Genomic DNA, 17,051 nt, shown 5'->3' with positions numbered 1-17,051 from the left:
CATTTTCCAATTTAGATTTAGAAGCTTCAGCTAGGACTCTCAGGTATGTTATTAAAAAAACAAAATGGAAAATTGAGTGTCTCTCTCAGCAGCAGCATAGCAGTCTTGATCAGGCTCGGCGGTAAGTGATAATGAAATATCGAGGCGGTAACTCATCCGTGCCGTGGAGGGAGGGGGAGGGAAGGAAAGAAAGAAAGAAAGAAAGAAAAGGGAGGAGGGGGAGGAGGAGGAGAAAGGGAGGGCAGCGATATGAGCTGCCCACACGCCTGCCGTCGTCTCCAGTTGCGATGGAAATCTCACTTGTTGTCAGGTCCTGTGCGGTCAGCGATTTACCATGCTCACACCTCCTCAGCCTCCTCCTCCTCATACACTTCTCACTCAGGTGGATGAGTGACTGCAGGACGGCTTCGCTCTAGTTTCTTTCTTTTTCTCAGTCTCACCGTCAGTCTGGCTGAGTGTTAAATGAAATAAAGACACAGAGAAAGAAATGTGTTTCCACCCCGTGGTGGTCCTGCCGGCTCCATCCTCCAGGCTGCGGGCTCCAGAGGAGGGACATTATGTCCCATGGTGCGGCCGATTCAGACGGATGGTCCCTGGGGACCACAAACAGCATCTTAAACTGACCTCCATCCCCGCCCTTCATCTCTAAAGGGACTGGAGAGAATTGAACACTCAGCTATTATTAGCTAGTGAAAGGACACTGTTTAGAGGAGCCATTTGGATGAAGAGTTAGAGAGAGGAAGAGCGAGGGGATATTCTTGGATATACTTGGATATAATATACTTGGATATACTTGAATTTGCAATTCAAGTTTTGTTTTATTAATTTTTGAACTCATGACAACATGTCTTAATAGACCACACACTGGCATACGTTTCGACTTGCTCCCTCCTAAAAGCGTGTTACAGTTACAGTCCCAAACCATCGTAACAGTGTGACTTCATCAGGAAAAGTGTGTCACCATTAGGGAATGGAGCCCTGGAGACCAGCATCCAATGACACACCAGTGTACTCATTGTTAAACTGTCTCCAGGGGAATTCTCACTTCCTGGTGTGACAGGGCCTGGGCCAACTGTTACCCTAAACAGTAACCCATCAGCCTCATTACTACTATGTGTAAGTGTAATTACTGTATCTAGCTATCAATCCTGTGATTATTTTGTGTTTTGTTGTGTAATTATATTTCACTCCTGTCAGTGTTCGACTTTCAGTATGACTTGTTTGTTTACCTCCCACATACAGAAGATTGCAAGAGCTATCACGCTAACCCATGTCATCTATCAAGCTGAAGGAGGGTTAGACAAATTGGACTGGCTAAGTGTCTCTCCAATTATACAGTAGTGTCTCTGGAACAGCATTACAAGTGACTGCATTGATCGCCTCAGTCCAGTAGCAGGTATCAAACCAGACACAGACAACCATGTCAGGCATTCAAATAATCCAATCAAACACATCCACTCATCTCGGTAAAGCATGACTTTAACATAGACAGACAAACCAAATACTGTAAATTGCTCTGCAGTTCAATTTAAATGAGTTGTTGTTATTGATGCCAGGTGAATTATTATTTCTTAGGCACTGTAGTGCAGGCTCTAGGTAAGTCATGACAAAGGGGTGTGTTGCTACAAATAGTTACCAACCCTACAGCATCTGTATAATCTTACACTATTTTATTTCTCTATTCCGACAAACCTGGAGGTAATACTGATCACTTGTCACAGATCTGAACATCCCAAATAGCAGCCTATTTCCTACGTAGTGCACTAATTTTGATCAGGGCCCATATGTACTATACTACATATGGAATAAGGTCCCATTTGGGATGCAGACAATTTATTTCCTGTCAAGACATTTGTCTGTAGGGTAAGTCCTTTTTTTATGAGCTATCTCAACCCTCTGGGCAGTGGTGGCTGGTGGCTTGTTATCCAGCTGGCCCTTTCTGGCTTTCGGGATGTAAATGCTGGAGTTGTTTAAGAGGTGAGTGGGAAGACACCATGATGAATGGTGTGGTGGTGAAGTACAGCATCCCTCACACACACACACACACACACACAACCACACACACACACACACAACCACACACACACACACACAACCACAACCAGGCAACTCAGCCGTCTGGCTTTGGCCAGGGTCACCTGACCTCCATCTGTCACCTGTCTGCTGTCTCGGCTATCGTAGGACCATCAGCAGCCATTGCAAACACACCCCCACTCTCTTTCCTCTCTCCTCTCTGTGTCTGTGTCTCTATCTCTCACTGTCTCTTCCCTCTGGCGGTCTCCTTCAAACCTGTGCAAAACTCTAATCTTTATCTCCCCTTATACTCTCTCTCTCTCTCTCTCTCTCTCTCTTGCTCTCTCTCTTTTTTAATCCCATCCATTGTTTTTCTTAAACATCCTCTCTTTCTGTCTATTCATACTTTGCTGCACATAAATGTGCTTCTGTCCCTGTCTGTATTTCTCCTTGATTATGAGACATAAAGGAGAAAGCACTACTTCTAGTACTGGGGTCTTTTGAACCCTATCGTTGATTTTCCCCAACAAGGATCCTAGATGAAGCCTATCAATATCTCTAGATTAAAATCAATCAAGTCCACCGCTTCCCTTTTATTGGTGGTTAAAAATTAAAGCACTGCTTTGTTAAAAACCAAATAGAACACCCTCTCATGTTCTATTTGTGCCAATGTACACTAATGTCCAACGATCCTGGTCAATAGTCTAGCTATGAGCATAACATTCAGAGACCCTACTCTACTCTACAATGTAAACCCCAAGGCATTTGTAACTCAAATATTTCTAGAAAGTTGAACTCAAAGTCAATGAAAAATCATTGTTACTTAGAATGTTTATGTGGTACTGACTCAAAACTAAATGAGAAGTCACGTCAACTCTATTTTTTTTCAGCACGCTCTACTGCAGGTTGATAAAAAAAAAAGTTTTTAATATCTGTGTTTTGCATGTACATTGAGTGGTTGATTGATTCATATTGTGCTATACAAAGATAAATATCATACATTTTTCTAAAATAATCCAATCATTTAGTCAGATTTTTTGCTCTCCTTACTGAAATGGTTGTTCCAGTTTAAATGGCTAACGTAGTCGCCTCACGCTGTTCCAAACCCTGGCAGTCATTATGAATGCTGGTTGCAGATTAATAAAACTTTAAACTGTTGGCTCTCCTAACTCTGGCTGGATTCCAATAGGAATTACACATCACTTTGCAAGATGGCATCATGTGATTTGCCGGGAGGGTTGTAAAATTCTGGTAAATTTCCCAGGTTTTACAGAAATCCCATTTGGAAGATTCCTGGAAATCCTTCAACCAGGATTTTTTGCCACTGTTCGTGCCACTTTGTTAGGGTAAGGCTATGTCTCAAAATATGGCCTTATGAGATATGCAATGTATTCTCATAAATACCTCAATTATTAGGATACATCTCCCTACTAACTCACTCAGTATAGGCCACAGAACTGAAAATTAAGAAATTCAACAACCTCTCTCTGTCACTAACAAATACAGTCATGGGTGGTACCTCTACCACGCACTCGAAAAAGCAAGGCACACTGGGAAATTATGGTGGAGGCGTGGCTTAGTGTGGGGGTTACTCAAAAATGTCAAGCTGATACAACTCACTTTAAGCAACTGTACTTAGATATATTAAGTGCGACAGGTTTCCTAAAACGTTTTGAGTCATGACAGCACATTGAGGTTTACAGTGTGCTCTCCCATCACATACTGCTAATGGGCAATTCCACTGTAACGGAATTACTCTTCAAGTCAGTTTTTTTAACAAACCATACAAATCTATGGACAAGGACTACTTTTAACAATTTCTACTGAAAATGTTACAAAAACTAATTTAGTGAAAGAACTGTGCAGATGCAAACTTGGTAACGGAATTACAGTAAAATCTCCATCAGTTTTTTATGTTAAGTGAAGTGGATTTACACCCGGTAACGGAATTACGGTAACAGAATTACATCATGGGTCCCTGATCTCTACTACACAGAAATGCATAATTATGGATATGAATGTCATTCTTCTCATGGACATCACAGTGCAGCACAGCAGAGCACAGTAGAGTACAATGCATTACAATACAGCAGAGTAGGGTAGAGTTCAGTACAGTGCAGTAGAATATAGTAGAGTACAGTAAAGTGGAGTATAGTTCAGTAGAGTACAGTATAATATACTGTACTCTACTACACTGTAGTATACTCTGCTTTTCTTTACTGTACTGTACTCCACTGAGCTCTACTCACTGGACAGTGCTAGCCAAACTTCTGAAACATGTCTATGATCGGTTCAGATTTGGTCCAGTCCGGTCTGTCTGTGGAGGTTAACATTAAGGCCAGAATTTCAACTACTTATCAACGTCCATTGACGTACGGTGTCGGTCGGTGCTCCGTGGGTTTAAGATGCTGGTTACAGTAAATGTGAGAGAGAGGGGGGGAGAGAGAGAGAGAGAGAGAGAGAGAGAGAGAGAGAGAGAGAGAGAGAGAGAGAGAGAGAGAGAGAGAGAGAGAGAGAGAGAGAGAGAGAGAGAGAGAGAGAGAGAGGGAGCGGTTGTCCAGACTCAGACTGTTATAACATTGTTGGTTTGACTACCAGACAACAGAAAGACAAAGAACTGTGGTTTGTGACTATTTTGATTTCCCATTGTAGTTCATTCAGTTGCAGTAATTCCGTTACAGATTTTTGGGGTAATTCCGTTACCAGTTGACTAGTTTTAATCACTTAATAATTCATAAACAAAACTTATATCAGTAAAATCACTATAATTAATTGTTACAGTAAGTCTACCAGTACTTCTGTACTAGTTCTGTGAACTTTTATTGTACTCCCTCCTCATGAGGGAGAGAAATTAGAAAATATCTTTAAAAAATGTGGGTTTTTGTTAACGGAATACTTCTTAAATATGTTAACGCAATATTTCTTAAATTTACAAATGGTAAACAATTGAAAACAATTCAAAACTAAATATATTGTTGATATGAGTTGGCAAGGGTCTTTACGTCAGCATTATTGTGTTTTGATGTATTTCTGATACCTTTTAAAACTTTTTATGATATATGTTTTCCAAGACCCCTTTTCCATCTGTTTATCCAGATATCTAATTATTTACTTATGCCTGATTTTTAAGATGGAAAATGATAAAAGAAAAATGCATCCTTGTTTCCCAGTATATAGACTCTTAGCTTTCATTTGACACCAAATGTGATATGCTCCTATAAACTTCACATGCTGGTGCTCATTTTGATGGAAATGCCATAATCAGTAATGATCACTCATAAAGTGAGTCTCAAATGGCACCCTATTCCCTAAATAGTGCATTTCCTATGACAAAAGCACTACCAAAAGTAGTACACTATGTAGGGAATAGATTGCCATTTGGGATGCAACCCTTAGCTTCTCCTCACTATAACCATTAGATATTATAGGGCTGCTATCACAGTGCTATCTGATGGACTGCCCGTGCCATGGTCTGGGAGTGGTTTCATATGGATTTCAGCCCTCATATTTATTCTGAATAAATGGGTTGGTATCTGTGGTAATGATGATTAACGCGGTGATATGACCCCATCGACTACTGTAATTATTTTTACAGTGGGGTGTCCAACACCCTGAGCACTCTGCCACGCCAAGGCACACATAGGGGGCCACTGCAACACTGTTACTGCGTGGCAACAGATGCCCAGGCAAGCATCACCGTGGTGATCCGTGTGCTCATCATGAAGTCTGTACACACTCGCGCACATGCACACACACACCGCTTGGAGAGAGAGAGAGAGAGAGAGATGCTCAACATGCTCTGCTCACACCTACTGTGATGGTCTGGGCCTAAACCACACAAAAACAACACTAGACACAATGGAACACAACGCTTTTACTATCTCATCCTGGAATATAGAAGGTCTGAGGTCATCTGCCTTTGGCCTAAAGAGCAGGAACCCAGACTTCATTAAAGAAATTAGAAATACAGACATTGTCATCCTACAGGGAACATGGTATAAAGGAGACGGACCCACTGGTTTCCCTCTAGGTTACAGACCGCTGATAGTCCCATCCACCAAACTACCAGTTGTGAAACAGCGTGTAGAGCTAGACCTAACCCACTCTATATCCCCCCTAATAGAGTCCCCATACTTTAATGATGACAGCCTCTCCATCCTAGAGGGAGAGATCAACAATTTCCAGACCCAGGGACATGTACTAGTCTGTGGTGACCTAAACTCCAGAACTGGACCTGACACACTCAGGACACAGGGGGACAAACACCTACCTCGAGGTAACAGCATTCCCTCCTCCATATGCCCCAATAGACACAACTACAACAACATAACTAACTAAAATGGGTCACAACTCCTGCAGCTCTGTCGAACGTTGGGTATGTGTATAGTCAATGGTAGGCTTTGAGGCGACTTCCTTGGTAGGTACACCTATAGCTCATCTCTTGGCAGTAGTACTGTAGACTACTTTATCACTGACCTCAACCCAGAGTCTTTTAGAGCGTTCATAGTCAGTCCACTGACACCCCTATCAGATCACAGAAAAATCAGTCTACTTCAACAGAGCTATGCTCAATCATGAGGCATCAAAGCCAAAGGAACTGAATAATATTAAGAAATACTATAGATGGAAGGAAAGTAGTGTGGAAATCTACGCAAAAAACTATTAAGCAACAACAAATTCAATCCCATCTAGACAATTTCGTGGACAAAATACTTCACTGTAATAGTGAAGTTGTTAAATTAGCAGTAGTAAACCTTAACATTATATTTGACGTCTCAGCTTCCCTATCAAATCCCAAAAATTCAAGCAGACAACCAAAGAAAATGAACAACAATGACAAGTGGTTTGATGAAGAATGCAAAAACTTAATAAAGAAATTGAGAAACCTGTCCAACCAAATACAGAGACCCAGAAAACCTGAGCCTACGCCTTCACTTTGGTGAATCACTAAAACAATACAGAAATACACTATGGAAAAGAAGGAACAGCAAGACAGAAATCAGCTCAATGTAATTGAAGAATCCATAGAATCTAACCACTTCTGGGAAAATTGGAAAAACTAAACAAACGACAACACAAAGAGTTATCTATCCAAAATGGAGATGTATGGATAAACCACTTATCCAATCTTTTTGGCTCCATAACAAAGAACAAACAGCAAAAACATATAAATGATCAAATACAAATCTTTGAATCAATTATTAAAAGACTACCAGAACCCACTGGATTCTCCAATTACATTGAATGAACTACAGGACAAAATACAAACCCTCCAACCCAAAAAGGCCTGTGGGGTTGATGGTGTCCTAAATGAAATGATACAATTTACCGACCACAAATTCCAATTGGCTATACTTAAACTCTTTAACTTCATCCTCAGCTCTGGCATATTCCCCAATATTTGGAACCATGGACTGATCACCCCAATCCACAAAAGTGGAGACAAATTTGACACTAACAACTACCATGGGATATACACTGCTCAAAAAAATAAAGGGAACACTAAAATAACACATCCTAGATCTGAATGAATGAAATATTCTTATTAAATACTTTTTTCTTTACATAGTTGAATGTGCTGACAACAAAATCACACAAAAATTATCAATGGAAATCAAATGTATCAACCCATGTAGGTCTGGATTTGGAGTCACACTCAAAATTAAAGTGGAAAACCACACTACAGGCTGATCCAACTTTGATGTAATGTCCTTAAAACAAGTCAAAATGAGGCTCAGTAGTGTGTGTGGCCTCCGCGTGCCTGTATGACCTCCCTACAACGCCTGGGCATGCTCCTGATGAGGTGGCGGATGGTCTCCTGAGGGATCTCCTCCCAGACCTGGACTAAAGCATCCGCCAACTCCTGGACAGTCTGTGGTGCAACGTGGCGTTGGTGGATGGAGCGAGACATGATGTCCCAGATGTGCTCAATTGGATTCAGGTCTGGGGAACGGGCGGGCCAGTCCATAGCATCAATGCCTTCCTCTTGCAGGAACTGCTGACACACTCCAGCCACATGAGGTCTAGCATTGTCTTGCATTAGGAGGAACCCAGGGCCAACCGCACCAGCATATTGTCTCACAAGGGCTCTGAGGATCTCATCTCGGTACCTAATGGCAGTCAGGCTACCTCTGGCGAGCACATGGAGGGCTGTGCGGCCCCCCAAAGAAATGCCACCCCACACCATGACTGACCCACCGCCAAACCGGTCATGCTGGAGGATGTTGCAGGCAGCAGAACGTTCTCCACGGCATCTCCAGACTCTGTCACGTCTGTCACATGTGCTCAGTGTGAACCTGCTTTCATCTGTGAAGAGCACAGGGCGCCAGTGGCGAATTTGCTAATCTTGGTGTTCTCTGGCAAATGCCAAACGTCCTGCACGGTGTTGGGCTGTAAGCACAACCCCCACCTGTGGACGTCGGGCCCTCATACAACCCTCATGGAGTCTGTTTCTGACCGTTTGAGCAGACACATGCACATTTGTGGCCTGTTTGAGGTCATTTTTCAGGGCTCTGGCAGTGCTCCTCCTGCTCCTCCTTGCACAAAGGCGGAGGTAGCGGTCCTGCTGCTGGGTTGTTGCCCTCCTACGGGCTCCTCCACGTCTCCTGATGTACTGGCCTGTCTCCTGGTAGCGCCTCCATGCTCTGGACACTACGCTGACAGACACAGCAAACCTTCTTGCCACAGCTCGCATTGATGTGCCATCCTGGATGAGCTGCACTACCTGAGCCACTTGTGTGGGTTGTAGACTCCGTCTCATGCTACCACTAGAGTGAAAGCACCGCCAGCATTCAAAAGTGACCAAAACATCAGCCAGGAAGCATAGGAACTGAGAAGTGGTCTGTGGTCACCACCTGCAGAACCACTCCTTTATTGGGGGTGTCTTGCTAATTGCCTATAATTTCCACCTGTTGTCTATTCCATTTGCACAACAGCATGTCAAATTTATTGTCAATCAGTGTTGCTTCCTAAGTGGACAGTTTGATTTCACAGAAGTGTGATTGACTTGGAGTTACATTGTGTTGTTTAAGTGTTCCCTTTATTTTTTTGAGCAGTGTACGTCAACAGCAACCTTGGGAGAATCCTCTGCATTATCATTAACAGCAGACTTGTATATTTCCTCAGCGAAAACAAAGTACTGAGAAAATGTCAAATTGGCTTTTTACCAAATTACCGTACGACAGACCACGTATTCACCATGCACACCCTAAATGACAAATAAACAAACCAAAACAAAGGTAAAGTCTTCTCATGCTTTGTTGATTTCAAAAAAGCATTCGACTCAATTTGGCACGAGGCCCTGCTATACAAATTGATAGAAAGTAGTTTTGGAGCGAAAACATACAACATTATAAAATCTATGTACACAAACAACAAGTGTGCGGTTAAAATTGGCAAAAAACACACACATTTCTTTTCACCAGGGCAGGGGGTGAGACAGGGATGCAGCTTAAGCCCCACCCTCTTCAACATATATATCAATGAATTGGCGAAGGGACTAGAACAATCTGCAGCACCCGGCCTCACCCTACTAGAATTTGAAGTCAAAGGTCTACTGTTTGCTGACGATCTGGTGCTTCTGTCCCCAACCAAGTAGGGCCTACAGCAGCACCTAGATCTTCTGCACAGATTCTGTCAGACCTGGGTCCTGACAGTAAATCTCAGTAAGACAAAAATAATCATTCCAAAAAAGGTCCAGTTGCCACGACCACGAATACAAATTCCATCTAGACACCATTGCCCTAGAGCACACAACAACTATACATACCTCAGCCTAAACATCAGCACCACAGGTAACTTCCACAAAGCTGTGAATAATCTGAGAGACAAGGTAAGAAGGGCCTTCTATGCCATCAAAAGGAACATAAAAATTTGACATACCAATTAGGATCTGGCTAAAAATACTTGAATCAGTTATAGAACCCATTGTGAGGTCTGGGGTCTGCTCACCAACCAAGAATTCACAAAATGGGACAAACACCAAATTGAGACTGCATTCAGAATTCTGCAAAAAATATAATCCGTGTACAACGTAAAACACCAAATAATAGATTTATTGCAGAATAAGGCCGATACCCGCTAATTACCAAAATCCAGAAAAGAGCCGTTAAATTCTACAACCACCTAAAAGGAAGCGATTCCCAAACCTTCTATAACAAAGCCATCACCTACAGAGAAATTAACCTGGAGAAGAGCACCTTTAGCAAGCAGGTCCTGGGGCTCTGTCCACAAACACAAACAGATCCCACAGAGCCCCAGGAAAAATAAAAGATAATTACTTAACAATTTTTTTTTGAACAGAGCAAACAAGAACGTTATTTTGCCCTAAACAGAGACTACACAGTTGCAGAATACCTGACCACTGTGACTGACCCAAAATTAAGGAAATCTTTGACTATGTGCAGACTCAGTGAGCATAACTTTGCTATTGAGAAAGGCCGCCAAATGTGTGCCCATATTAGAGACACATATTTCCCTCAGATTACACAGACCCACAAGGAATTTGAAAACAAATCCAATTTTGATAAACTCCCATATCTTTTGGGTGAAATACCACTGTGTGCAATCACAACGGAAGATTTTTGACCTGTTGCCACAAGAAAAGGGCAACCAGTGAAGAACAAACACCATTGTAAATATAACCCATATGTATGTTGATTTATTTTCCCTGTTGTACTTTAACTATTTGCACATAATACGACATATCTAAACATATGTTTCCCATGTCAATTAAGCCATTAAATTGCAATTGAAATTCAGAGAGAGGGGGAGAGAGAGAGAGAGACAGACAGACATAGAGAGACAGACAGAGAGAGAGAGACAGAGAGAGAGAGAGAGAGAAGGAGAGAGCTGACAGCTCACACACCTGCTGCTGTGGATAGTAGGAGATAAGCATAGAATAATCATGACCACAATTTACATTAACTTCATCTGTTCTCCTCCCTGTGTTTGGGTTTGGGTGTTAGTGTGTTGTGTGTGTGTGTGTGTGTGTGTGTGTGTGTGTGTGTGTGTGTGTGTGTGTGTGTGTGTGTGTGTGTGTGTGTGTGTGTGTGTGTGTGTGTGTGTGTGTGTGTGTGTGGGTGTGTGGGTGTGTGTGGGTGTGTGGGTGTGTGTGTGTGTGTGTGTGCGTGTGTGTGTCTGAACGTGTGTGTCCTTGTGTTTGTGTGGGTGTGTGGGTGTGTGTGTCTATGACTAACCGATCTGATGTATGGCTAGGAGGTAGCTGTAGCTGTGGTCCTGTCATGGGTACTTACTTACTAGAGCCTTTCTGTGACACGCTCCAGCAAGATTTGGCTTGGCGTGGTGCATGTCTCACGTTGTTCTCCTGGCTAATTTCTCTGTGAGAATATTTAGGCCCATTAAAAGGTGCAACACTCCCTCTCTCTGCCTCTCCTAACCCCACCGCCCTGTGACCAGATGGTATGGCCAGCCATTATGATGCTGTTTAGCTAATTACCAAGGCTTTCTCCATCCAGAAAAGGGCATCGCCCCACTCCTCCACCCCAGACACCCTCCCCCCTATCTGGGCGCCTGAGGTTGCCGGTGCTGGGTGCTGAGCCAGGAAATACAGGAAGTATCAACAGGGCATCATGGATTACTGTGCTCTGTCAGCACAGGGATTGGCTGGTTGGGGACCTGTGTGACATTAGACCAGTAAATAAAGCTGCAGTAACCATCTGTATGGCCTGTCCCTTACATCCACATACAGACTCACACAGGGTAGATAGATCATTAGACAGGATAGACAAGGTAGATAGATCATTAGACAGGATACACAAGGTAGATAGATCATTAGACAGGATACACAAGGTAGATAGATAATTAGACAGGATAGACAAGGTAGATTGATAATTAGACAGGATCATCCGGGATAGATAGATAATTAGACAGGATCATCAGGGAGATTGATAATTAGACAGGATCATCCGGGAGATTGATAATTAGACAGGATAATCAGGGAAGATAGAAAATTAGACAAGATAACCAGAATAGATAATTAGACAGGATCATCAGGGAGATTGATAATTAGACAGGATAATCAGGGAAGATAGAAAATTAGACAGGATAACCAGAATAGATAATTAGACAGGATCATCAGGGAGATCGATAATTAGACAGGATAACCAGAATAGATAATTAGACAGGATCATCAGGGAGATCGATAATTAGACAGGATAATCAGAATAGATAATTAGACAGGATCATCAGAATAGATAATTAGACAGGACAATCAGGGTAGCTAGACAATGCCCAGGTCAGTGGAAGACAAGCAGTGCATGCACGTGAACACACACACACACACACACACACACACACACACACACACACACACACACACACACACACACACACACACACACACACACACACACACACACACACACACACACACACTACCATGTGCTTAGTGATGTGGAACTCCACACAGGGCTGTCAAAATGATGGTACTAGACACAGTGAAGTCAAAGATGCTGACATTTTACACCGTAGTCCACAATCAAGTCCCTGTTCATTAACTGAATTGAGCTCTGGCTGGTGGTGTAAAATCCTTTGCACAAAGGGAATGGACACAGACACTCCTGCACACTCTGTACACGCACACACCTGCACATGCACACGCACACACTTGCACCCAGCTATATTCACTGAGGATGTGACCCTGCCTTTGGGGACAGACACTCCCCAACCCATCCCTCACCCCTCTGAGAGACCCCCCTCATTTAAAACCAGGCCAAGAGGGTAGTACTGATCTGGTAACAAACCCCAAACCCAGGAAGTTCTGCATGTCCTAATGAATGTGACCTTTAGCTGATATTTACATGCTATCCATGGTGTTGAGTTAGCATGCATAACACTAAACTTCGATTAAATAAAGCATCACATCTGTAGTTGACCTATGCAGCTGCCAAGACAACCACTTACCCAGGATGCAATGTTCATTACAATGTTACACACTCCTGTTATTTGCATGCTGGTTGGTGGTGGAGCAGAGCAGAGCACACAACTGTAGGCTATCTTCCTGTGAGAAACGTGGTTTGTGATCGAAATTGCCCGCCGGCAAGAGGTGAAATATCTATCAGGGACAATTTTCACTTTCCTATCTCGTAAGGTCAAAGGTAGGTCAACATGTTGACCTTCTGTCACAACAACTTTGTCTATTGTACGCCAGTCTGTTTTCGCCGCTGCTGTCTGAGACGGGAAAACACATACATGTGTGTGTGTGCGTGTGTGTATTCTCTGGAGAGCGTGGTAGACGCCTGATGATGAGATTGTCAGCGCCACAAAGTCGGTGCGATGGTGTCGTCTCTTGTAACGACCGCCATTACCATACTAATGGAGATGACTGAGTGACAGACAGGCAGGTGCAGGCCACAGAAGCACTAACGTCTGCAGGTTACCATACAGACTGTGGCGGACAACTGCCGCTTTAAGATGACTGTTCCACCTGTATGTCGAGCCGTTACTGATGGGTAACACTGGCTCAAAAGCACTGAGTGACGTGAATCAGGATGACTAAGAATGACAATAGCCTTAAGTGAATAAACCAATGTTTATTCATGTAGACATGTATAGTAGCTAGCTATATGGAGCTAGCCTCAGGCTCATAAACAGTAGATTATCCAGGTGCCACAGTTGATATGAGCTCCAACGAGCTCCGTTTCAGTCACCGAAGTAGACTGTGTGAGGGAATGTTCATGTTGCTGCTACCATAGACATGTCAGGCCACTAATTGCTGGTATCTAGGCTGCTTGATGCGCTCACACCTGCAGCACTACGAGCCATGGTTAGACCTAATAGATTTTCTCCCCCAGCTCAGCTCAAAAAGGTAGAAAGGTTACAGTAGGTTATGGGGCTCGTTGACATCATTGGCGTTTTAAATGGGAAAGTTAAACGCCAGTGGGTGTACTCTGGAACTCTGGTGTGTTGTGTTGCTGAAACGTATGTCATTAAGCCAGCAGTTCTGTCTGGCGTTAAAATGTAGCAAACAACTGACACACATTGATAAGACTTTTGTGAACCGTGAACAGTGAACAGTATCAAAAGAGATCCAGCTATTACATGACGTTGACACAATACGTAGGCATTCAGCCATTCATCAATTAGTCAATACCAGATGAGGCAACGATTCGGGAAAGTGACAAATATGGGGTCTCTAATTTCCTACCAACGTCACGTCTCCTCCACTCCTCCTTTCTCTCCTCTTCTCTCTCTCTCGTCGTTTGCTCTCCTCCTGTGTACACTCCCCCTTGTTAGCACTCTTTGTCTCCAGCACCCCAGCACATGTCTCCCAGGTGTCTGTGGTGTGTTTGTGTGTGAGTGTGTGAGTGTGTTTGTGTCCATGTTTGTGTGTGTGTGTGTGCATGTGTGTGCGTGTGTGTGCGTGTGTGTCCATGTTTGTGTGTGTGTGTGTGTGTGTGTGTGTGTGTGTGTGTGTGTGTGTGTGTGTGTGTGTGTGTGTGTGTGTGCTGTGTGTGTGTGTGTGTGTGTGTGTGTGTGTGTGTGTGTGTGTGTGTGTGTGTGTGTGTGTGTGTGTGTGTGTGTGTGTGTGTGTGTGCATTTGTACGGCCGTATCTGTGTGAAGCTGAGCTGAGAGCCCATCTGTAGCAGCCTCCTGAGCCTCTGGAGAGAGCCCACAAAGGCTTCTAATTATCCCTGACCTTCTGGCTCCTCTCTCTGCATCTTACTCCCGGGCCCCTGTGGCTCACTCCTCAGGTCCCCTTCCTTTGCCTGGCTGTTTGTCCCCCAGCCTGTACAAAATAGCCCCACGCTTAGCTCCATCCCTTAATTGGTGTCATTTCACAGAGACAAAGCCTCTATGTTTGGCACACGGCGTTTCGTTGAAGGTCAGTCAAGGAGAAGGGCTGGTCTGACTGGCTGAGTGCACCTGATTGGCCAGACGGGGTGGGGTTTGGACCTGGAGGGTAGCGTCCCAAATGGCACCCTATTTCCTATATAGTGCACTACCTTTGACCAGGGCCCATAGGTATCACCCATAGGGCCCTGGTCAAAAGTAGTGCACTACATAGGCAATAGGGGTGTCATTTAGGATGTAGACAAGGTGTTTCCTATCACGTTATTTTTGTGGCGGATCGTTGTTTTATCACGCTGTTGTTTTAGAGGAGAAGGGTGAAGATAAGCCTGTCATTAAGATCCAGCAGAGAGATAAGTACTGTTGATTTAAACACTTCTCTTTAAGTATTGTGAAGGAGATGATTAAAATGGGTTTTTGAAAAGCATGAGGAGGGCTCCACGGCGTTACTGTACTCTATCAAACAACAATTCCATCAAAGTGTGCATTGAGAAAGATTTCTTTCAATAAAAATGTTATATCTGAATTCCTTTACTTTTATGTCACCTTTACTTAACCAGGTAGGCTAGTTTACATTTACATTTAAGTCATTTAGCAGACGCTCTTATCCAGAGCGACTTACAAGTACATACATTCATACTTTTTTGTACTGGCCCCCCGTGGGAATCGAACCCACAACCCTGGCGTTGCAAGCGCCATGCTCTACCAACTGAGCTACACGGGACCGTGTTGAGAACAAGTTCTCATTTACAACTGCAACCTGGCCAAGATAAAGCAAAGCAGTTCGACACATACAGCAACACAAAGTTACACATGGAATAAACAAACATACAGTCAATAATACAGTAGAAAAAGTCTATATACAGTGTGTGCAAATAAGGTAGGATAAGGGAGGTAAGGCAATAAATAGGCCATGGTGGCGAAGTAATTACAATATAGCAATTAAACACTGGAATGGTAGATGTGCAGAATATGTATATGCAAGTAGAGATACTGGGGTGCAAAGGAGCAAGATAAATAAATAAATACAGTATGGGGATGAGGTAGTTGGATGGGCTATTTACAGATGGGCTATGTACAGGTGCAGTGATCTGTGAGCTGCTCTGACAGCTGGTGCTTAAATCTAGTGACGGAGACATGAGTCTCCAGCTTCAGTGATTTTTGCAGTTTGTTCCAGTCATTGGCAGCAGAGAACTGGAAGGAAAGGCGGCCAAAGGAAGAATTGACTTTGGGGATATCTGGAGCGCGTGCTACGGGTGGGTGCTGCTATGGTGACCAGTGAGCTGAGATAAGGCGGGGCTTTACCTAGCAGAGACTTGTAGATGACCTGGAGCTAGTGGGTTTTGCGACGAGTACGAAGCGAGGGCCAGCCAACGAGAGCATACAGGTCGCAGTGGTGAGTAGTATATGGGGCTTTGGTGACAAAATGGATGGTACTGTGATAGACTGCATCCAATTTGTTGAGTAGCGTGTTGGAGGCTATTTTGTAAATGACATCACCGAAGTCGAGGCTCGGTAGGTTGGTCAGTTTTACGAGGGTATGTTTGGCAGCATGAGTGAAGGAGGCTTTGTTGCGAAATAGGAAGCCGATTCTAGATTTAATTTTGTATTGGAGATGCTTAATGTGTTCTGGAAGGAGAGTTTACAGTCTAACCAGACACCTAGGTATTTATAGTTGTCCACATATTCTAAGTCAGAACCGTCCAGAGTAGTGATGCTGGACGGGCGGGCAGGTGCGGGCAGCGATCGTTTGAAGAGCATGCATTTAGTTTTACTTGCAATTAAGAGCAGATGGAGGCCACAGAAGGAGAGTTGTATGGCATTGAAGCTCGTCTGGAGGTTAGTTAACACAGTGTCCAAAGAAGGGCCAGAGGTATACAGAATGGTGTCGTCTGCATAGAGGTGGATCACAGAATCACCAGCAGCAAGAGCGACATCATTGATGTATACAGAGAAGAGAGTCGGCCCAAGAATTGAACCCTGTGGCACCCCCATAGAGACTACCAGAGGTCCGGACAACAGGCCCTCCGATTTGACACACTGAACTCTATCAGAGAAGTAGTTGGTAAACCAGGCGAGGCAATCATTTGAGAAACCAAGGCTGTTGAGTCTGCCGATAAGAATGTGGTGATTGACAGAGTCGAAAGTCTTGGCCAGGTCGATGAATACGGCTGCACAGTATTGTTTCTTATCGATGGTGGTTATGACATCGTTTAGAATTAGAATT

Source organism: Salvelinus namaycush, chromosome 33 (genome assembly GCF_016432855.1).
Source record: "Salvelinus namaycush isolate Seneca chromosome 33, SaNama_1.0, whole genome shotgun sequence".
Lineage (NCBI taxonomy): Eukaryota > Metazoa > Chordata > Actinopteri > Salmoniformes > Salmonidae > Salvelinus > Salvelinus namaycush.
This window is presented reverse-complemented; position numbering follows the sequence as displayed.